Source organism: Mus caroli, unplaced genomic scaffold, assembly GCF_900094665.2.
Source record: "Mus caroli unplaced genomic scaffold, CAROLI_EIJ_v1.1 scaffold_16599_1, whole genome shotgun sequence".
NCBI classification, from domain to species: domain Eukaryota; kingdom Metazoa; phylum Chordata; class Mammalia; order Rodentia; family Muridae; genus Mus; species Mus caroli.
Window position 1 is genome coordinate 1 of NW_018390145.1, and position 24,989 is coordinate 24,989.

At 39.3% G+C, this 24,989-nt stretch overlaps 2 pseudogenes; both read right to left on the bottom strand.

Moving 5' to 3' along the window:
- Positions 1-3,467: 3,467 nt before the first annotated feature.
- Positions 3,468-4,186, bottom strand: LOC110288506 (annotated as a pseudogene).
- An 11,310-nt stretch (positions 4,187-15,496) lies between these two features.
- On the bottom strand, positions 15,497-16,574 carry LOC110288507 (annotated as a pseudogene).
- Positions 16,575-24,989: the final 8,415 nt, after the last annotated feature.

Sequence of the window (24,989 nt, forward strand, 5' to 3'; positions counted from 1 at the left end):
TGGTGTTGCCATCTGCTGTGGACTTGTGTTCATGCTCTGGTTGGTTTGCAAGCTCAGAACCCAACAAACAAATGACAAGGTTGTGATAGCTCANGCACTTGCTGCCATTGAGCAAGGGGCCTCCCTCAAAATCTGGCTATCTATGTTCAAGGATTAGTTGACATTGGTGGCTGGCCTCTTTTGTAGAGTTTGCCCTAGGTCATTTAGTAGTTACATAGCACTGCGGTATCCAGGGACAGGCAACTTTCCTCATGCACAGATCAACCTAAGACACGGGGCCCGGTGGCAATAGGGTTACCCTATGACGGGAAAGGCTGTGACATTAGAGGAACGACCTAAGACAGGAGCCACAGCGGATGGGCATAATTACACAGACCTAGTCCAGCCTCATTTTAATAAAATGAAAAGGGGGAGATGTGTAGAGCCGTGCTGCGAGCAATCGCCATTATAAGATGGCGCTGGCCTCCGCTGTGCCTAACTAGTAAACAAGCCTTGTACACAGGTGTGAGAGTGAACTCACACCTAGTCACTGCCCATCTCAGAGCGTAGTAATGGGGTGATGGGCGAGCAACGAATCAGGAGCTGACATGCCACATCAGGTGCTGAAACGCCATGGCTGACGGCTATATAAGCGACCCCATTTTCCGGGATCTGGGTCTTCCCTCTTGAAGAAGCAATAAAGCTTGTAGCTGCAGAAGATTCCGGTTGTTCCAAGTGTGTTCTTGCTGGCGAGAACCGTAGCTCGGGATAGGGCTACTCACCCATTTCAAAAATATTAACCTAGAATTGTTCCTGTCTAAAGGAAATACAGGGAGAAGAGTGGAGCAGAGACTGAAGGAAAGGCCATCCACAGACTGCCATACCTGGGGATCATTCCATATGCAGACACCAAACCCAGACACTATTGTTGATGTCAAGAAATGCTTGCTGACAGGAACCTGATGTAGCTGTCTCCTTAGAGGTTCTGCCAGAGCCTGACAAATACAAATTTGAATGCTTACAGCCAACCATTGGGCTGAGCAGGGGGATCCCAATGGAGGAGTTAGGGGAAGGACTGAAGGAGTTGAAGGGGTTTGGTTTGCAACCTCATAGGAAGAATAACAATATCAATCAACAATTACTCCCTTCCATTTCAGTTTATCTCAATGAAATAATGAACACTGTCATGTACAGCACTTATCGTGTTGTAATTCTCAAAATGAAACATGTATATAGGATTATGTTTCAGGAAAGGAAACTTAGGCAAAAAGACCCAACAAATACTTATATTGATAAAATTTGCCTAATGATTGTTGGTTCTTACTATGATTGATAACTCAGTCTTCCACATTTACAGTTAAATCACTTCATATGAGACAGAATGGAGAATGGGGTGTCCATGTCACTTTAAGTGACTGTGAATGTTAGGTGTGTTCAGAGCTTTAGTTTACTATGGTTGTTGACTGAAAATCATCTGCTTGTGATACTGGGGTGAGATGAGGTCTCACACAGAAGTCAGAGTTCTTTCAAATGTATTTGTTAACAAAGTAAATGAAGGAGACATTTCTCAATGTCTGTGTCTCCCAGTGTGCATGGCAAAATTCTACAGAGAAATTAAAATTTTCAACTCTGTGTGCCACTCATAGTCCAGGTCATCTTTGTTCACACTATATCAAACATTATACATCTCTTTTCTCCCATTTTTTAATTTTTAAAATTAAATTTAAAGATTATTTTGTATGTTCCTGTGTGTGTCCATGTGTGTGTCTCAGAATACATGTGGAGGTCAGTTTTCTTCTTCAGAGGCAGATTAGGCTGTCTGGGTGTCAGCAGTTACTTTTAGAGTACTGAGTCATCTCTCCATCCCTCTGTCTATTCTTAATGTTGAACAACAGCTCCATCACTCAGATTAAACACATCTTTCTTCACACCTCTCCATGTTCTTGTTCTTTTGTTTTGTTTTGTTTTGTTTTGTTTTGTTTTGTTTTGTTTTGTTTTGTTTGAGACAGGGTTTCTCTGTGTAGCCCTGGCTGTCCTGGAACTCACTCTGTAGACCAGACTGGCTTGGAACTCAAAATCTGCTTGCCTCTGCCTCCCAAGTGCTGGGATTAAAGGCATGTGTGATCACTGCCTGGCCTTCTACATGTTTTTCCATCACTTCCTTTTGAGTCAAATTGCACAAAGACTGATGTAGAAGGTGCTTGAATTGTCTGGTTCTTTATGCCAGACACTTAGAAAAGGGCTTTAAAAGAGTTGTGAGAATAGCATGAGCAATGGATGTTACCTGTAGACAAGTCACACTTACATCAGAAAGACAAGGAGCTTGAGGGATGGTGGGAAGACCTGTTCCTCTTGCAGAGAACTCTACTTCCTTACCCAACACCCATATTGTAGGATACATGACAGCTTGTAGTTTTACCTTCTTGGCACCTAAAATTCTCTTTAGGCTTGTGTGGGCACCTGTATAAATGTGGCATAGATTCACATATACACATACACATAAATAAAAAAGATACATATTAGAAAAACAAGCTATTTAATTGACTATAGCACAATATAATACACGTCATTTACTTAAATATTTTGTGTATATGGTGCAAACAAGTAAAATATAAAAACTTATTCATCATTGTAAAGTGTAGCCATGTAGCACCCACATATCTAATCAGATGTAACTGAGACATTTTTATAAATAGGATATAAATGCACTTCTAACAAGTTAACAATTTCATGTTCAATGATTACACCAAGAATTATTTTCCAGAATGTGTCCACCAGATTCCTAGAATCATGTCACTATCTTATTGTATAGATTGAATTTAAGAAATTAAGCAGCATGAACACTATGATTTTTTATGCAATTTACAAACTTCATCTGCATGCTTTCAGTCATTGGAGTAGTAATACTAGTTTTACAAATCCTTGTTAGACACATTTTCTCAGTGCTAGAGAGATGGCTCAGTACTTAAGAACATTGTCTGGTCTTCTAGAGAATACAAGTTCAATTTCTAGCAGCCAGACATCAGATCAGAACAATCTCCAAAACTCTAGTCAGTCACTGGATGTTTGATGATCTTTTCTAGTTTGGACAGACACAGGGCATACACATGTTGCAAAGTTATACATACAGGAAAAATATTCATATTAATAAGAACATTGAAAAGTTTAAAATAATTCTTCAAGAATGGCAAATCAAGGATGAAATGTCTACATCACTGTAATTTGCTAAGGTCTTCCTCTCATTTGGCTCAAGGCTGTGAGTCACCAAGAAGAGTGTCTGTGGAAAACACATGCTTAAATTGCTTTGTGGGATTTTGTCTCACGCATAGTATTGCAGAACTGAGACTTCTTTGACACCTATTGGACATATAAATTAGAGTGACATTTTATCAATTTCTCCATCTGAGCATGCCAACATCCAACCAGAAGCCCATCCCTGTGAATCAGCACTAGGGGGCTAAAAGTTGCATAATCAAGAGTCAGAAATTCTAGATTTTTTTGCCATCAAGGTTTTGTCCCTTGTAGAGAGACTTAAAATTAGAGAAAAGGAACAGTCTGTCCAGCAGAAGAAAACAAAACAGAGCATCAGAAGGAGAACACTTTGGGCAGCTCTCAGCTCAGGGGAAGTTCTGTAGAGCAGCTTGGAGTTCTGAAGGTAGAGGACATGCTGGTGGTGCTTGTGGAGAAGAAATACCTTGTAGCCACTGGCCCTTCCCATGGCACCCTGAAACACTACATCTCTCTGGACCATGAGGGGGAGAACAATCCATTTTATTTACTGACTTTCTATCATAAAATAGCATTAGTTGTCACTATTCTTAAGCTGTGATATATTCAGTCCTGTACTTGTGATGAAATGGATTAGGTTCATACTTATCAAAGTGTTGAGTATCCAAAACAATAGGAAAAATAAAAGAATGTGCCATGCTGACTTTGGCCTGAGACTCCTCCATCCAGATGCTCTGGGACTGATTATGATGGCCTGGACCACAGTAAGGAGACTGCTGGTGCAGAGAGAGGCCACAGGCTACCCTTGTTAAGTAAACAATGATCTTACAGCCTATGTTACCTAGGAAGTTTCTCAAACCAAGACCTGTTATTGTCTTTGGTAGTCCTTTGTAATAATGATTAGGATATTTGTAAAAGCCAAGTGAGTGAGAATAAGGTACATGGGTTTCTTCTTAAGAGTTCCCCACCAATTGAACATTAATTCATAGAAACAGACATATTCATATCAAGATTGGAGACTCCTCTTGGAAATTCTATTTTCATACTGTTATGGAGATCATACATCTGTGTTTTTGCAGGACTGACCCCTTAAAGTGCTCCAGTAGTTCACTGATTGTGTGAGCCAACTTAAAACCCTCGATCTGGGTCGGAGTTGTAGCTGAGTATTTCAACCCACTAGCTCTCCTGCTGTGTCATCATGGCCAGCTCTCCTACTTTGCTCATGCAAGGAGTGGGGCCATGTCTTTCATACCTATGCCACTAAAGACAGCTCTCTGTCACTGTCCAGGCTGGGGCCAGGACGCACTTTCCTGAGTGCTACAGCTGGTGAATGGGGCAGGGACAGGTCACCTGTTTTCATGCTCTTAAGGCTAGCTATGGCAATTCACTTAGACAAGGGACAAGGCCAACTCTACCTTGATCATGCCCTGAAGGCTGGCTCAACTGTACCTATGCCACCAGGGCCAGCTCTATTGAAGTTCTGTGCAGTTGAGATGCAGTGACACCTTTCCAAGTTCTGTAGCTGGTGAAGGGCAGGGCCAGCTCTGCTCAGTCCTTTTGTATCACCATGACCCCAGATGGCAGCTCAGACAAATGATTCCTGCATGGTTTTTGATGATAACATAGGCTATGGAGGACAGCAGCATAGAACCCCACCACAGTAGGGTCACAAATTCATACATATCCCTTGGCAGCAGCATGGGCAGGAAAATCACCATGGCCTCAGGTGGCAGTACAGGCTACTCACAACAGGTTGTTCTTCACCACCCTTGTGTTTCCAGTTCTTCCTCTCTTCATAGTGCATAAACTGTTACTCTTCTCTTTCTCTCCTAGCTTTTCACCACATACTTGTGCATTGTGTTGTCAACCTGCCCTCTGTCATGTGGCAGTGGACATACCTCTGAATGTGTTGTTTATATTTACAATTATGTTCATTGTAATGGTCTGTGATTTTCTTTCTTTGTTGATATTTTATGTGGTTTAGGTATCAGGGTAACTGTGGCCTCATAAAAGGAGTTGGGCAATGTTCCTTCTCTATCTACTTTGTTAAACAATTTGAGGAGTATTAGCATTAACTCTTGTTTGAAATTCTTTTAGAATTCTGCACTAAAACACTATAGCCCTGGGCTTTTTTTTTTTTTTTTTTGAGGGTGGGAGGCAAGGGAGACTTTTAAAGATGGCTTTTATTTTACTAAGAGTTATAGGTCTATTTAAATTGTTTACCAATCTTAATGTAACTTTGGAAAGTGGTACCTATCAAGAAGATTATCCATTTCTTTTAGATTTCTTAGTTTGGTGGAGTACAGGTTTTAAAAGTATCTCTTATGAAGCTCTTGATTTCCTTGTTGTCTGTTATGTCCCACTCTTCATATCTGATTTTGTTAATTTGACTGGTCTTTCTCCACCTTTTAGTTCATTTAGATAAGAGTTTGTTTATTTTGTCAGTTTTCTCAAAAACCAACTCTTCATTTCATTGGTTTTGATAGTTATTTTTGTATCGTATTTGTTTCTACTTTGTTGAATTCAGCTCTCAGATTGATCATTTCTTATTTACTTTTCTTTAGTGTACTTTCTTTGCTTCTTCCTTCCTTCCTTCCTTCCTTCCTTCCTTCCTTCCTTCCTTCCTTCCTTCCTTCCTTCCTTTCTTTTAAAAGATTTCATGTATGCTGCTAAGTTGCTAGGATGAGATCTCTCAAATTTTTATTATAGAGGCACTTAATGATATAAATTTTTCTACTAGTACCACTTTTATTGTGTCCTATAGGTTTGTATATGTTGTGTATGCTTTTTCATCAAATACTAGAAAATCTTTAATTTTTAATTTCTACTTTGACCAACTTTTCACTCAGTAGAAAGTTGTTTAGTTTCAGGAGTTCAGAAGCTTTATGTTGTTTTTGATATCCAGCTTTAATCTGTGGTGGTCTGCAGGGGGTGCTCTGAAGTGGTCTGTTGAGGATGCAGGGTGTTATTTCAATTTTCTTCTATCTGTTGAGACATACTTTGTGTTTGAGGATGTGGTCAATTTTGTGAGGTATGAGAGTAGTCTTTCCTGTTTGGTAAAATGTGTAAATATCTGTTAGGTCCAATTGGTTTATACTATCTGTTAGCTCCAATATTTCTCTCTGTAGTTTTTATCTGGATGACCTGTTCATTGGTGAAAGTGAGATAATGAAATTTTCCATTATATGTGTGTATGATCAATATGTGATTTAAGATGTAGCAGTGTTTCATTTTACAAAAGTAGCTGCCCTCGTGTTTGGGCATAGATGTTAAGAATTGAGATGCCATCTTGGTGGATTTTTCCTTTGATGATTTTGAATTATCGTTCCCTATCTCTTTTGATTAATTTTTCCTTGGTCTATTTTGTTAGATATACTGGATATCTGTTGAAATGGATATACTACCTTGCCATTTCTTAGGATTATCTTTCTACCACCTTTTACTCTAAAGTAACATCTATCCTTGGTAATGAGGTAGGTTTTTTTGGATACAGCAGGAGTATGGGTCCTGGATTTTTGCATCCATTGTGTTAGCCTGTGTCTTTTTTTTTTTTTTTTTTTTGAAGAACTGAGACTATTGATATTGACAGATATCAATGATGAATGATTGTTGATTCTTATTATTTTGTTGTTGGGGTGGTGGTGGTAGTGGTGGTGGTGTGTGTATGCACAGGTGTGTTCCCCTTATTTTGTTTTTGCTGGTGTGAGATAATTTGTTTCCTGTGTTTTTATGGGTGTAGTTAACCTACTTAGGTTGGAGTCTTCTTTTTTGTTCCTTCTGTATTGTTGGATTTGTACATAGATATTGTTTACATTTTACTTTGTCATGGGATATCTTACTGTTTTCCATTTATAACAATTGAAAATTTTGCAAGATATAGTATTCTGAAGTGGCATTTGAGTCTTTAGGAGTTTGCAGGACATCTTTCCAGACCTTTCTGGCCTTTAGAGTCTCCATTGATATGTTATGTGTAATGCTAATTGACCTGCCTTTATATGCTACTTGATGTTTTCCCCTTGTAACTTTTAATATTCTTTAATTGTCCTATATGTTCAGTGTCTGATTATTATGTGATTACTAGGGGACTTTCCTTTCTGGTACAATTTAATCGATATGCTGTATGTTTTGTGTACCTTGATAGACATCTCATTAATGTTGTAAATTTAGGTTACAAAAATTTTCTTCTATGATATTGTAAAAATATTTTCTGGGCTTTTGATCTGGGATTCTTCTCCTTCATTTACTCTTATGATTCTTTTCTTTTCTTTTCTTTTCTTTTTTTGAGACAGGGTTTCTCTCTATAGCCCTGGCTGTCCTGGAACTCACTTTGTAGACCAAGCTGGCCTCGAACTCAGAAATCTGCCTGCCTCTGCCTCCCAAATGCTGGAATTAAAGGCGTGTGCCACCACGTCTGGCTCTATTCTTATGATTCTTATGTTTAGTCTTTGCATTGCATCCAGAACTTTCTGGATGTTTTGTGTCATGACTTTTTAGATGCAACATTTTCTTTTACCAATGTATTCATTTCTTGAAATGTATATTTAATACCTGAGATTGTTTTCTCCCATGTCTTATATTCTGCTGGTAAATCTTTCCTCTGTAGTTCTTGTTAATATTCCTAAATTTTCATTTGCAGAATTTCCCAAGTTTGTTTTCTCTTTATTGGTTTTATTTCCATTATCAGGTTTTGAACAGTTTTATTCATGTCTTTCAACTGTTTGTTTGTGTTTCTTATATTGTTAAAGGGATTTATTCTCTCTCTCTCTCTCTCTCTCTCTCTCTCTCTTTCTCTCTCTCTCTCATGTGTGTGTGTGTGTGTTTTCCTTGATTTCTTTTGGAAACATATTCATTTTTCTCTTAAAAGACCTCCATCTTCTTCATATAGATGGATTTATAGTCTCTTGTGTTTCAGCTAAGTTGAGATATTCATCCCCTGCTGTGGTAGGGTTCTAGCAGAGATTTATTGCCCTGAATTTTATTGATTGTGTTTTCACATGGTCATCTAGGTAACTGGATTTGGTCTAGGTGATGACTTTTGTATTTATCTTTATATTTCATCCCTTGGTCTCTGTATCATCTCTGGAGTATTGGATAGCAGTGAGGCCATGTGTTGCCTAATTTTTTTCTGACCTACTCAGCCAGGAAAGGTTTTTGTAATTCTTATAGATAGTGTCAGAGAGGAAAGGGAGATCATACTAGGTTTCCTGCTTCAGAGCTGGGATGAGAGTAAGAGGATTTTATCTCAGGAACAGTATAAGGGGTGTAGATATGCCTTCAGCCTACTTGTTGCCCTAGGCGCAGTGGTTCTTGTATAGTAGGGGTGCCTGCTGGAGTTGGAGTTTGGGACAAAACTGCAAGTTGGGAAGAAAGGTTTGAGGGGGGAAGATATGTGGCATTTACCAGAGATGGGAGCACAGGATATGGGAATAGAGGGACAAGGAAGGCTGCCACAGATGCTCTGCTGCAGATCTGGGGATGAGACTGTGGGATTAAATCTGGGTGACCAGACAGAGGAGATGTCTGCAAGCAGCCTACTTTGTTTTCTTCAAACTCATTTTAAATGCCTTCACTACCTTAATGATTTGATATATTAGAACAACAGGAAACTTCAATTTGTTGAATAACCCACCCTCAAGCATATATACATATATTTACATATATTACAAATTATATATGTGTGTGTATATACATTGTGTATATATGTATATGTCTAAGTATCTGGATTTGATGAGTATAGGTCTAAGTAACCACACACACACACACACACACACACACACACACACATTTTTAGTTCACAAAGAAACAGGTATGGATTGTAACTGATTCAAATGTCAGTGTGCCTGTAGTTATCTGGCAATATCAACATCCTTGATGATCAGGACAATGGCTAAGAACAGTAAAGCCAGTTTTTAGAAATATTTTAACATGTAGTGTTACACATTTAGTGTTAGCATTTATTGTGGTAGTGAAACATTTCAGGTTTAGGACTCAAGGGTGACAATGAGGTAGATTATCTTTTGAAGACAAGAAGGTTATTAGAACTGTTATTAATATCAGGCATTGATAACAGCATTCAGGGGCTCTGAAGAGAGATCTGACCCACAGAAGCAGTGCTGTCCACCCTAAGATTTTTCACATGAAAAGGTCTGGGAAGAAAACTGAAAAGTTTCCCTTTTTGGTCTGTGGTTGGAGTAAGCAGGGTTAGCCATTACTAATCGTTTACAGGTGAGAACATAAGAATATAGAAAAAGAAATGACTTCTAGAACTTCACTTAAGGTAATTGTCACAATTTTACCAATGTGCAAGTACTTTATTGTACTTTATTTAAAGACATAGCTATGGCCAATCATTAGAACATGTAAGAGGATAAAATGAAACTTACTTGATTAAAAGATCAGGAAACAGGTTATGAGAATGAGAACACCAAATGCAGCTCTGATTTCTGAACTGTAATTGTTGGCTAATCCATAGCCATGAAGTTAGAGGACACATTTCCAATTGCTATACAGGTAGAGTATCATTGACCTAACACTCAAACCTATAAGACTCGGAAAAATTACATTACAAAAAGAAAAGAAAAAGGGAGGAACAGTCGTGAGATAGATAGGTAGGTAGGCAGAGAGAGAGAGAGAGAGAGAGAGAGAGAGAGAGAGAGAGAGAGTTAGAATGGTGCTGAGGATGGGGAGCTAGGACCCTGATTAGCAGACAGATGGAGAGGCCACAAATGGATAATAAAGGGGTCAAACATTCAGATTCATAGACAAAAGGCCTTAAGGTCTGGCATGTGTTTTCTCCTGTCAGGAACCCCACCCCAGCCCCATGGCCCACTATGTCCTCACTGTGTGTGTGTGTCTCCTCAGTGTGTATGTTTTCTAACTGTGTGCATCCTTACTGTGTGTGTGTCCACACTGTGTGTGTCCTAACTGTGTGTGTTCTAACTGTGTGTGTCCTTAATGTTTGTGTGTCCTCACTGTTTGTGTGCCCTCACTGTATGTGTGCTTCACTATGAGTGTACCTCACTCTGTGGGTCCTCATTGTGTATGTGTCCTCACTGTGTGTGTGTGTCCTCACTGTGTGTGTATAGTCATGTCCTCATTCCAAATAAAAGCCTTTCCTCATTCTGTCTGCTGATTCTTTCTTCCATGTCTGAGATTTCCCTGCTTCCCCAAGTTTTTAATTTGCAGAGAAATTAAATACAACTAAGACTGATAGACAGTACTGATTCACATAGCAACACACACAATCCATTCCAATTCCAGTTCTGCTCAGGCTGTTGACTGATGTAATGGAGATATTTGGAGCTCATCATAAAGTTAAAGATCTAAAAGAGGATTAGAGTGGCAAGAACTTGCCATGTCTGGCTTAAGCTTTCTGCATAGGGAGGTCCTGGGACTGATGTTCACAGCCTGGACCACAATGAGGTGACAGGAAGAGTCAACAGAGTGGTTCAGAGACACATTTTTATGCTTTAACAAAAATTTCCTAGGAATTTCTGGAAGAAAAGAACTGTAGTCACATCTCTGACCCACGGAGCACACAAAGGTAGAGAGAAAAATTGTGTTTCCCTTGGACAGGGAGGCGGGGAGTAGGTGAGCTGTTTGTCACAGGTACAAGGATACCCACAGGTAGAGTAATTCTATGGATGTAGTGCACACACACATGGTGGCTGTGGTGTGCACTGTAGTGTACACTGGAAATTCACTGAAACTTCAGGGGATTTTACTTTACCCATGAAATGATAAGAAAAATGATGTATATGTTAATTTAGCTCATCTGTGAGATTCAGGAGTTATATTAAAATTGTATCTATATAAGTTTAATTTCATACCCCTTTTATTTTTAGTAATATATGAGAAAATGTAGAAAATGAAATGGCTTTAGATAGTGTCAGGTGAGCACTGACCTCTTATTCTTACCCAAATTGCCTTCTCCATAAGAAAAACTGTGAATATACCCTATAAACACTCACAAGGTCTCTGGATAGACAGTCTTCTTCAGAAAACTTTGGGAAAGGTGGCTGTTTTAGTCATGGTTCTCTAGAGGAACAGAACCAAGAGGTTGAAAAGTATTTTATACATGATAAATGATATAATATATATGTATATTTGATGCCAGATTTAAAAACAGGGTTAAAACAGTGAAAACAACTAAATAACCGTGGAGCACCTGAGAACCCATTAGGCCTTTGAGCCTGTGACACTCAGCCATCAGAGTAGTCTTAACACAGCTGTCTCACTAGGGGCAATAACTGGTAGTTACCCCAGAGACATGTGCCTCAGCATTCCCAATGTGGCTCCTGAAGCCTGTAACTTCCCTAGAAAGGCACTGTTTCTGCTCTCAGCAAAGGAATTATCCCTAGCAGCAGGAACAAGTAAATAAATTCAGAGACAGGAGGGAAGGCAAGCAAGAATGAGGCAGGATGGTCTTCACTCTGACACAGTTTTAACCTGGGTTCTTATCATTAGAGGCTATCCACTGCTGGGTGGATCTTCCCACATCAATCAAGACAGAACAATTCTTCCAGTGAGGTGCCCCACTCAGGTGATTCTAATTTAGGATAAGTTGACAGAGAATCTAACCACAATAGTGGTCTTTATATTATAAAATGTTATGAACCTAGTTTATTTTAGAAAAAAAGTGTTATTTCAGAGATGCACAGCCTGGCTTATCTCTTGTTTAGTCTACAGAGTTTCACTCTTGGACCAGGAAGGAGCTCAGGCAGCCTTGGCTCCCCTCTAGGCACAGTGCTCAATGCAGAGAAAGCAGTTCAAACCCACTTCCTGCAAGTTCAGTTTGGCTTTTCTGTTTAAACTCGTGAAGAACTGTAGTGGCTAAAAATTGGCAGCTTTGGTGAACAGCCCAAGCAAGAATGCTCAAATCTCACTTAGAAGAGGGAATAAAATAGTCCTATTAGGTAGATGGAGGGAGAGCACTGAAAGGGAGATGGAATGGGGGATATTCAGGATCTGATGTGAGGAGAGACAGGAGAGAGAGTCAACTTACCAGGAGAAAGAATGAAAATAGGCAGCTAGCTAGGGTGGAGTGTAGAGGGTATCTCTAGAAGGTGCCAGACACCTGGGATGAGGAAGGCTCATGAGGGTGACTTCAGTTGAGATTCCTAGCACTGGGGATATGGGACCTGAAGTGGATACTTTCTGTAGTCAGGCAGGAACCCCAATAGAGTGATAGAATCACCAACTCACCCAAAAATCTTTTGACCCCAAATTTTTCCTGTCTACAAAATATACAGAGACAGAGGAGGGAACAGATACTAAGGTAATGTTCTACCAATAACTTGCCCAACTTGGGACCCATCCCATGAGCAAGCACCAATTCCTGATACTATTAATGGTACTCTGTTAGGTTTACAGACAGTTACCCAGCAGCAGACAAACAGTGGATGGAGTTCAGAGAGTCTTATGGAAGAGTTGGAGGAAGGATTGCAGAATCCAAAGAGGGCAGACTTCACAGGAAGACCGATAGACTCAAGTAACCTGGACTCTTGAAGGCTCTCAGACTGAACCACCAAAGAAACATCATGTGCAGGCTGGACATAGCCCCCCTGCACATATGTAGCATATATGCTGCTCAGTCTTCATATGGATTCCCCAACAACTGGAGTAGGAGCTCCTAAATGTGTTGGCTGCTTGTGGATCTCTTTCCTGTAACTGAGTTGCCTTTTCTAGCCTCAGTGGGAGAGGATGTGCCTAGCTCTGAAGAAACTTGATGTGCCAGGGTGGAAGTATACCTGGGGTGGAGGCCAGGGGCTCCATCCTCTCAGAGGAGAAGGGGAGGGTATGATGGGGGAGGGACTGTGTTTCATGTGGGGCATGACAAGGATGCTAGTGATTGGGATGTAAAGTAAATAAATAAATAAATGGGAAAAATGACTACAATTGTGCAGAACATGGTGGTGAATATGCTTCATTCTTGATTATCACATTTGAAGTGATAATAAGAAGTTGTCCTAGAAGTCATTAGGGTTTAACTGTTCAAAAGAAACATGTGAACTGACAATACAAACAACCAAAAAAAAAAAAAAAAAAAAACCAACGACATAAAAGTCCAACTCGTTTCTTAGTTTCCAGTTTCCTCCTTAACCCTTATTTCCCAACTATGAATCAGCTTGGAGGTCTACTTGGTCTTGGGATTCAGCATCTAAAAATATTAAGAGAGCATTTTGGAAAGAGTGGAGAGAATGTATGAACCAGAGGAGTATTGGACATTGTGGTGAATCTATTCATCAAGAGTGACATGGCCATTTGTCACCATGAAGCAGTGACTATATGTCCCACAAAATACAGTCACAAAACTGCTTATAGTCACAATTTGAAATAAACAGAATGGAGAAATAGTTTGTCCTATGGGACTAGTCCTATGTTTCGTTGTCCTATGGGACAACGAAATAGTTAAAGCCCAGTGTGTGTGTGTGTGTGTGTGTGTGTGTGTGTGTGTGTGTGTGTTGTGGATGGGGCCTGGAGCCTGTTTTCACATCTGCACCTGAGATTCTAGTCTCATATCTTGCTGCCACAGCTGCATATAATCTTGGGGAGACACAAGGGATGTAATAGCTTTATACAGGGTTGGGATGTTTCCTTGTACAGAATTTTTGGGGTTGTCACCACATTAGATCCAGATGTGCTGGTGATGCATCTGCATTTGTGTCTGCTATGCTCCTATAATGATGATGTGCCCAGGTGATTCATGTACACTGGCTCACTCAACTCAATTTAGGTGGAATCATTTCTTTGCACACTTTTTACTATATATGGGTTGAACAGATGTGTTTAATGTCTTAGGAAAAGTCTTAGGATAAGAAGATGACAGGAACAATTTGAAGGTGAAAGTTGTCAAGCTCTGAGTGGCCACAGCTTCATATTTCTGATTATATGGGGAACTAGCCAAAAGTAGGATTCACAAATGGAAGTAGTTTCTTAAGACTGTATGCTGTATATTACGCACTGAAGTTCTATACTCTTCTATATTTAGATTCCACTTAGTAAATTCATGTGGTCTTTTTCTACATGCAGTTGACTTGGTATATTTAGCATAATATCTCACAGCTCCATGCATTCAAGATAAAGAAATGATGAAATCTGAGGTGATGTTTATACTAATTGAATTGTCAAATCTTTGGTGAGGTATCTGAAGGGCATACTTTTAATTCCATTTACAGATTGTCATCACTATCCCCTATATATTTAGATTTGTTACTATTTTTATTATGTATTAAAAATATAAATTTATGTTCTGATCAAGATTGTATTTTATTGTTTTCCAATCTGCACTGACTTTACAGAGAAATTAAAAATATCAGCCATATGTGCCACTCAGAGTCCAGACCATACTTGTTCATGCTGTATCAACAATTATACATCTCCTGTCTATCATTTTTAATTTTAAATTAAATTTAAAATTTATTTTGTATATTTCTGCATATTAATTCATTTTGAAAAAAGAAAAATCCACATTTTAAAATCAGCATAGAAACTATAAACAAGTATAAAATAAATATTCATTATCTACTTTATCTGATATCTCCAGTGTTTATACCTACAGAGAACTTTCAGGGATATAGAACCAAAGAAATGACTCAGGGCATTTAAGTTCTGTGACTGGTACAATGGGCGCCTATTGACTGAACACACATTACATGTCATGTTTTCATAATTCTGTAAAATATTTCCTTGGATAGATACTTAGACATTTTAAAGTAGTCAAAAATATCCTTGTGCATTAATATTTAGAAAGCACATCATCAAGTACAAAATATAGCATTTCTTAAACTAACATGATTACAACACTATGAATTTTGCTAAAATTTACAATATTCATCTGCATTTTTCCAGTCATGGTGGTCATAAAATCAGTTCCACAACTCTTTGCTAGACCTATTTTCTTAGTACTGGAGAAATGGCTCAGCACCTAAGAACATGGTCTGAACTTTCAGAGAAGCCAGGTTCAACTTCTAGAAACAATACATTGGTTCAGAACAATCTTCCTAACTCCAGTCAGCAACTGGATGTTTGGTGTTCTCTCCAGTCTCTTTAGCCACAGGACATGAATATGTTGCACAGTCACTAATGGAGACAAAATATTCATTCAAGTAAATTAATACAAGCATAGAAGAGTTTGTAAAAGTCCCTGCAGGAGTGGAAAGTGGAGAAGGAAATATCTATATCAGTGTAATCTGCTAAGGTCTTTCTCTGTCTTACTTCAAGGCTCTGAGTCACCTGTAAGTCTGTCTGAGAACAATCACATGCTTAAACTGCTTTGGGGAATTTTGTCTTACCCACAATATTGGAGAACTGAGATCTCTTTGACACCTATTGGACATATAAATGAGAGTGACATTTTCTCAATTTCTCCCACTGAGCATGCCAGCATTCAACAAGAAACCCATCCTTGTGAATCAGCACCAGGGGGCCAAAAGTTGCATAACCCAGGGTAAGAAATTCCCCAGTATTTGCCATCAATGTATTGTCTCTTGAAGAGATGCTTATAATTACAGAAAAGACACAATCTGTCCAGTAGAAGAAAACAAAACAGAGCATCAGAAGGAGGACACTCTGGGCAGCTCTCAGCTCAGGAGGAGTTCTGTAGAGAAGTTTGGAGTTCTGAAGGTAGAGGACATGCTGGTGATGCTTGTGGAGAAGAAATACCATGTAGCCACTGGCCCCTCCCATGGCACCCTGAAACACTGCATCTCTCAGGACCATGAGAGGGAGAAAAATCCATTTTATTTCCTGACTTTCTAGCATAAAATAGCAATAGCTGTCACTATTCTTCAATTGTGATATATTCAGACCTGTACTTGTGATGGAATGGATTAGGTTCATACTTATTAAACCATTGAGTATCCAAAAGTATAGGAAGAATAAAAGGATGTGCCATGCAGACTTTGGCTTGAGCTTCCTCCACCCAGATGCTCTGGGACTGATGATGATGGCCTGGACCACAGTGAGGAGACTGCTGGTGCAGATGGAGAGGCCCCGGGCTACCCTTGTCAAGTAAACAATTATCTTACAGCCTATGTCATCTAGGAAGTTTCTCAAACCAAAAGCTGCTACTGTCTTTGGCAGTCCTTTTGTAAGAAGGATTAGGATGTTTGTAAAAGCCAGGTGGATCAGAATAAGGTATATGGGTTTCTTCTCAGGACCTCTCCACCAATTGAACATATAATTCACAGAAACAGACACGTTCCCCAGAGTGCCAATCACAGTTATCAAGAGGAAAGTGATTTCCTTAATATACTTCAAAACCATTTCTTCCTTCCTAGGTAGAAAAACTTGTATCCAGGATGCAAACAATTTTTGAAGAATGCCTCAGTACTCCTAGCCATGGATCCGAACAGCACATTTTGCAATAGTGTTTTCTGAGGTTCATGAAGCAGCCATAGACACAGGTAATGTTGCAGATTACATTCCTGAAATTTTTCCAGTTTCCTTTGGCCTCTGGGACATTTTGTGTGCTATGACAGGTGATATTGGTAACTGGTATTCAAAGCAAAAATTTAAAGGAGAATGTTTTTGAGCTTTGCACTATAATTGACTATTTCAAGTTTGCATGTGTGTGTGTGTGTATGTGTATCTGTCTGTCTGTCTGTCTGTCTGTCTGTATGTACGTATGTATGTATGCAAGCATTACCCTTGTTGTCACTCAGCATTGTTAAATTGAATTCCAAATTCCCCTAACCAAAATTCTTCCTCTGATTTTCATTCCACTCATTCATATTTCCCCAGCTGATTCCCAAAGCCCAAGGCTTGAACTGACCCTGTCTGCCTTCCCCACATCATATGTAGAAACTGAGAAACCTTGCGGGTCAACACCTGCAGCATCTCTCACATTTAGTTACTTTACCTTCTCTCCTCCTTTATTTGATATTCCTTTCTTATCTGCATCTTGAATAATACAACAATTCCTAGAACTGCATTTGACAGCAAAGCTTTATAACTTCAATTTCTACATCTTAATATGTTAAGTTTTCATAGTGACCATTATGTGATTTCCATTTGCATGAATGTCTACTAGATAGTCCTTAGTGTGGAGTCAAACTGTATAACATTTTCAGATAAAGCCCCCAGAGAATTACCAAAAGATGTCCTGAAAAATACTCTTGTGTGAAAAAGTCATGTAACTACCAGGTTGCAGCCAGGAGCAGTGCCCTGTAGAACCCTGGGATGCTCCCTAGGAGAGTGTGTACCCGGGGTCTGTTATCCCTTTGGATGACTCAGATCATCTGTGACCCCAAGGTGGGATATCAGCATATCTAATGGAGCACAGAACAGCCTAGTACTAACGGTTGCTGATGAGAGAGAGGAAGAAGGGGAGTAATGAGTTGTTAGGTGTTGGCCTGAGATCAGTGAAGTTTTTGAGTTATGACCTCTCAATATGTCTGTATGCAGTAGCATACAGTAGGTTGGGGCACACAGTTGTGAGCAGGGACTCTCTGATCTAAGAGGTCATGGTGTCATTTGCCTCTATGAGACCTTGTGAGCAGCAGTTAAGTCAGTTTGTCTCCTTCTACCTTTTCTTTTCCAGCCTGTTTGTCAGGCAGGCTGCTTTATTCTACATCAGTCCAAGCTGATTCCAGGACTTAGACCTATGCAGGATGTTACTATTAATGTTTAAAAGCCCCATTCTCATTTCCCAAGGACTTATGGTAAGGTAAGGTTTGGGCACTTTTTCTAGAATAAGAGGAATCTGGATGCTTCAGTGGCTCCATGGTTTCGTGTGTCCTTAGTACTTAGAATGCTTCTGTTCCCTGTTTTTCCTCCTGCTAATATCACAGGATTGTCTTAAATGTCTTTATTCTTCTGATTAAATATGTGACCTGTAGGAACCCAGCCTTTTTGCTAGATTTGTTCCAGGTGGCTTCATGACTCTAGAAATGCCAGTTATTCCTTTTCAACTGATCATCCAACAAATGGGTAATTGACGCCCATATCAGTGAATTTTAGAAGTCACAATACCATTCTGAATATCTGCATAAAATAAAGTATGCTCCAGACCTTAATAAGAAGCTAATAAAATAATTATTGATTTTTAGAATGAACATTAACTGTTGTTCATTTAAAGACTGGAATCTGTAAAAATTGCTGCAATAGATAACCCCAAGACCTGATGGAAATGTCTAACTTTTTTCTGTTTGTTTAATAACATCTTCCCAAGGGCATCCTCTATTTCAAGTTGTCTATACCTGTTTCCAGACTTTAAATCATATTTGAGACCAGCCTCTGGGCCTTCTGACAAGTGACTCATTTCTAGTGAAGTAGACTGTCAAAGGAGAGAGAGGCCACTCATCATCCACATTATTTGGGAAATGCTAAAGGAAATTAATTTAAAAGACAGGATGGACTTTGTGTTTAGATAGATAAATGTTCCTATGGTGGGTTTAACACCACCTCCAAAATCTGAGGTAGGCTCTATCTATCATCTATCTATCTATCTATCTATCTATCTATCTATCTATCTATCTATCCCGAATTTCTAAAAGCAAGCCAGAAAACAATCAAACAAACCAAAAAGATTGTGGCTATTTGCTGCTTAGTTCTGGGACAAAGTTAAGATGAGTTGTTTCCAGATGTACTAGTTCACAGCCTGGATCCTTACAGCAGGAATTCTCAAGATGGTCTTGATAACTACTACACTCTGTGGTTTATAATTCTCCACATGCACCAGGCATAAAATGACTGAGGTTGAGATAAGTATGTATAATATTAGGTGATAGAATCAAGAGACTATAAGGATAAATCCAGAAGGAAAACCTTTGAATGAGGAATTATAAAGCTATTGTAAAAGAAAACATGTGTCAATACTTAAAAAGTGGAATTGCATTAGAAATGAAAAACACAAACTTTACAAACACCAGTGAGTCTGTTGGAGTCACAATACTGACAAACATGAACCTAAAAGAATTATTTTTGTATTTTTTATCTTTATTTATTCATTTTTTTGAGAAAAAGCCTACCTCTGTAAATCATGTAAAAACAATTATTTTTGCCTCAGTCTCTCTAGTGCTGATGTTCCTGGAACATTTCATTACTGTCTCAAATTTATGACAGGCATATGAAAATCTTGTATATCATACTGATTCCTTTAATAAAGGTCAGGAGATAAAGACCCACCTGAAGCTCTGTCTTAATTCCATTCTGAAGATGGATAGCAATGCCTCAGCATGTCTGTCCCATTTCTGTGTCCCCTAGAACTCATCTCCTTTGATCTTTCTGGAGAAGGAAAATGGAGGGCACAAGGCTCACAGAGTCTTTCAACTACTCCCTGTCTTAATCAGAGAGAGACTTCAGCTTTAATGCATCTCTTCATGACACAGCTGAGGGCATCTAACATCTTACCTCCATGTACTCACCTGAACCTCTGTGCTGCAGACAGGCTCTGGAGCAGCTCTGGGAAGGTGACATTTGCCAGGTCATATTTGTAGTGTTTGGATCTGTGGGGCTCTTGGCTGCCATCAGGTACTGCAGACTTCAGGTTTCATGTTGTTACAGTGTCAGGGGGAAGGAAGGTCACTGCAGGGTGTCAGTCCCTAAACTACAGCTCTTCTCTCTCCCACAGTACAGCATCTGTTTGGCTCAGAAGTTATTTCCAGCTTAATTAGGGTTTAATTATTTTGAGAGGAAGGGTGTGAGGTGAGAAAATGAACAACTAACCAAGTTCTGTGAACTGAGCTTTCCATATCTCCAGAGGATCTCTTGGATACTCATTTAGGCCCTGGGCTTGGTCCTTCAGTCTCTGTGAGTTCAAATGCACCTTGCTTAGCTGTTACAGAAGCCCTTGTTTCCCTGGTGACCTTCATCCTCTCTGGCTCTTAAGATGTTTCTGCCTCCTCTTTCAAGTGATTCACTTGTTCTGGTGTGAGGAATTTAACAGAGACCCCCCATTTAGACTCACTTTCTGCCTAAAATCAGGCTGTGTGTTTTTATCTGCTGCTGGGAGAAGCCTTTATGATGATTAATGTATGAGTATAGAAGAATATCATTAGGAGTCATTTTATTGGTACTTTTTTCTTTTTGGGCTTAACTTAGTTATGTGGACTCTCTAGTAAATCTAGTGAAAAAAATCTGTCCTTAAGGTAACCTAGGCACATTTTGATTATTTTCATAAATTTCTACCACCATTGCCTTGGCATATTTTTTCAGGCAGGACAGATTGTAAGTCAAGATTTTGTGCCTGGATTGCTGTCCAAGTTACTCTTTCTGAAGCCTGGAAGGGCATCTTCCCACACAGAAGCTGGAAGAAAGCATGGGATCCTCTGAAAGTAGAGTTATGGGAGGTTGTGAACTAACATCTGTGTGCCAGGAACCCAACATGAGTCTTTGCCCAACTATCAAGTGCTCTTAATTGCTAAACTATATCTCTATCCCCACTTGCAAGGATCATTATTCTTCCCATCAATATTGATAACCAGCATGGATGAATCAAACCCTAAATTTCCACAAGAATTAGTTCTGCAAATTTGTTTGTTTCACATTTCCTTCATATGGTGCTCATATTTAATCTGTTAATGTTCTCCACACCTATGTCTAGAGATGTATCATTTTGTTGTGTTAGTCTCTTTAATTCCTCTCAGACACAGCTTGTCTGTGCGATGTCAGTGTATCAAAATTATATACACAAACGTTTGTTACATATATCTTTTATTTTAATAATGCAAGAGAAAAGTATAGGCAATAAACATTCTGGACAGAAATTCCAGGTGACACACTCACCCCTCATTCTTGTCCATTAACCACTAGTGACAAAGATTGCAAATTCTGCACACTCTTGAGGTCTCTGGAGAAACAGCCCTTCTCCACAAGGATGCCATAAGCTGGACAGTATTTAGATGTTTCAAAAACCCATGAGTATCTCCCAACCCCACAACAAGGGCTATTACATGCCCTCCTCCAGTTTTTAAGAGTTTCAACTTTTGACTGTGTGTTTGGCTCCCCTGTCAGATACTGGGATTTCTTCAGTGACAGTTGAGTTATTTTCATTTCTCCTCAGATAGGAAGAGTAGTGAACTGTTGGATAGCTTTGGTGCACAGCCCTTTGCACCTTTTGACTCCCAGGGAAGTGCACACCCAGAAAAGATAGGTGCCTCCCTGGGAGTTCTACAGAAAACAAAGACTGGAAGCCTTATGGTTGGTATACATTTGGATCCTCAGTGTCCTCCTGGTCCAGAGATTGTGGAGTCCTCAGAACCCAATATCCTCTTGTCTGATGAGGCTGTACTACATGGGCTTCAGAAAAGAGCTTCCCTCCAAGCTTATAGCCCCTCGTCTCTATGTCTGCTTGCAAATACCATTTCCCTGAACAATAATGGAGCTCTAAACTCTGGAAGCGAGGCTAGAAGGCAAGGACAAGGTGTCCTAGTAAATGCTACTTTTTCTGTGTAGGCACTAAGTAGTGAACAGAAGTGGGAAGCAGATGCTTTGGAACACTGTTCTTGAGCTATGTACACAACCCTGGACTTAGGACTGCTGCTCTCAACTGTAGCTTTTTTTTCCCCCAAACCACAATGGCAATCTCTGAAAGATAACATTTCCCCTGTGTTTTCTTATTCATTTTGTGACCACACATCAATGTCTTGAATGTGTTTGGAATTGTCTTACAGGGTTTACTCTTACCTGTTCCTTGGTGATTTGTACCCAGCAATGCCAAGCACTCACTAGCTGGAGTGAATTGGCTTCGCTCCCTGCTCATCTCCCGTTTGTAAGTGACCTCAAGGTAAAGTATGTTTTCTGGAATCCTTCTGGTTTACTTGATCATTGCTTTAGAACAGCCTCTTGCACACAGAAAGTGCTTTGAAATAAGTAGAGGAGCCTGTGATGATGCAAGAACAGTAGAAGGGACAAGAATCCAGGAAAAGTTTGGAGGTTCTTACAAGAGTACAACTCTAGCACGTGGGCAAATTCTAATTTCAGGTGACTTCATGCTCTCCTGCAGGATGTGCTCAATAGAACAGCCCAAGGAGCACAAACGTTAGATCTTCTCTAAAGATCTGTTAGAACTGGTATTGCTTTTATTGGGAAACAGTTTATCACTGCTCCAATCTGATTACTTGTTACAGATTGGTTCAAAGTGTCTATGTCCTCTTCATTTTATTTTTGGTAAGACAAATATTTCTAAACATTTATACATTTCTTTCAGGTTTTCCCAATTTGGAGATATAGGTTGCAACTGTGTGCTCATGTATGTATTCATCTATTTTCCTGGACTCACATTTCAATACTTAACACCTATCTCTTTACCAAAACACCATCTTATAGGTTACCAATGTTTGGTAAGAAGTCTTGAAGCCAGGTAGTTTAAGTGTTTCATTGTTTTCCTTTTAGAAGATTATTATGGAGTGTTTAAATTGTTTTCATTTTCATACACATTTTAGAAACAATTTAACAGTATCTATGTAAAAACTTGTTGGAAGTTTCATTTGCATTGTATTGAACCTATAGATCATTCTGAAGAACTGTAATTTTATTAATATTTGATTTTCTAATTCACAACTATAGTATTTTTCATTTGATTTTTGTGTTAAATACAAAAAAAAACAAAGGAAGAGAAAAAGCATGAAAGGAAACAACAACAACAACAAAAAACCAATGAAATAATGTTTGTCAAAATTAAAGCTTTTGGCTGAGCTTTGGGGTTCATGCCTTTAATTCCAGCACTTAAGATACAGAGGCAGACAGATCTCTGTAAGTTCAAGGCCAGCATGGTCTCTATAATAAGGTAAGGCCAGGACAGCTAGGGCTACACAGCAAACCCTGTCAAACAAAGAAACAAACAAACAAACAATAAATAAATATTTCATCTTCAACAAACCCATCACGAAGAAAAACTGACTGGATATGGTCATGCATACTTGTAATCTCAGCACTTGCCAGAGGATCATTGCACATTTTACTTAAGGTAGATCTACATGGCAAGTCCTGGGCCAGCCAGGACTTGAGTTCCTGTCTAAAAAGAACAAACAAGGCTATGGAACCATCTCAGAAGAGAGTAAGAGTCAGAGGTCAAAAGAAAGGTTTTGACCAGGGATATGGCTCAGGTTAGAACACTTACCTAACATATACTCTGGTTTAATCTTCATCACTACAAAAAATAAATTAAAAAAAAACAACAACTAAGGAACAAAGATTTCAATATTGCAGAGCAAAATGTTTGGGCCAACTACAGGGGAAAACATGGTGGCATCACAATTCTTTATTGATAAGTTTATATAACCATGTACCTACTCTTTATTCCATCTACATTCTTTAATTACTATGAAAACACTACTCTGAGTACAGAGGAGAGTGCTTATGACACAGTGCCTTTTCTCAAGGAAGTCACAGTCTGGTAGAAGAGACAAGCAAAAACAAGGCATCATACAAATAACAACTGATATCTGCTCCAAAAGCAGAATCAAGAAGTGATGATTATGTTTAGAGGCATAGAAATAACTTTAAGGAGTAAACTGTTTATGCCAATTCTGAAGAATCTTTACCTTTCCCAGTTGAAGGTAGAAGCTTACCAGTCTGATGTGGTGATCTGTATGTAATCACAATACTCAGAAGGCTGGGACAGGAAGATCATGAATTAGAAGTTAGCAGAGATTATATAGCAAGACCTTGTCTTTCTCTTAAGAAGAAAATGTCATCTGGGGATGATGGCATGTGCTTATAATCTCAGCACTTGAAAGACAGAGGCAGGTGGAAGTCTATTCCTATATTAAATTTGATGAGTCCATTTTAGAGTACCAGAGAGAAAAGTTGAAATAAACCTGGATGTTTGGGTATAGTTCTAAGGCATTGAGACTATGCTGATGAGAACTGTATGAGAGGTCTGATGAGTGTCAGCAGGGGGCCAAGGATGGAAATAGCTCTTGGTTTGGTTATATGTATGGAAGTAACTGGAAAGAGGGAATGAACACAGACACCTAGGCAGAAAGACTGGTGAATATTTGGAGACTGAAATAGTACCAAATGTCCCCAGAGCCACAAGTTAAGGGGAACCACACCAGCACACCTGGTTCCTTTCATCTGTCTAAATTTCTAGGCACTGTTTGCTACTACCACCTGGTGGCCACATCTATAAGTTGCAAGTTCCTAGCAAGGGAGCTAAGGAAAGGATCCACCAGTGGTCCTCAGTTCAAACTCCCCCAGGAGAACACTACACTTTATTCTGGGAAGAGCTCCAAGAGCTTCTTCCTATATTTTTAAAAAATACATCTGGTCTACAAAATAGAATTACTGCTGAAGGTGTTGATCCCTTTTTCTCCCCCCTCAGATCCTGTGAAGGATCATCAGAGATATAAAAGCAGACCTGGCACCATGCTACTCAAACCTCACTCTCCAGTTTAACACAGAACTTAGGCAGAACCCAGTTTAACAACCACTCTTGTGAAATGAAAGGCTTCTAGAACCTCTGATCCAGGTGGACCCTTGGATGTCATTGAGACGTAACTGGTCACACTTAGGAGAACATCATGCTGATGTTTACAGGTACGCCAGTAGCAATGCTAGGATTGAAAATAAACTGCACTATTAAATGTTCCTTTCTTTTTTTACAGGATCTTGAGGTAACTTATAATTTTTACATATTTATTCATTTTATTTAAATTTAATCTTTTTTTACACTCCAGCTTTTATCCTCCTCCCAGTCTACTTTCTGACTGTTCCACATTCTATACTGCCCCTTCCATATACATGAGAATTTCCCCACCCCTAAACCATCAGATGCCCCCATTCCCTGGGGAGCTCCAGTCTCTTAAGGGTTAGGTACCTCTTCACTTACTGAGTAC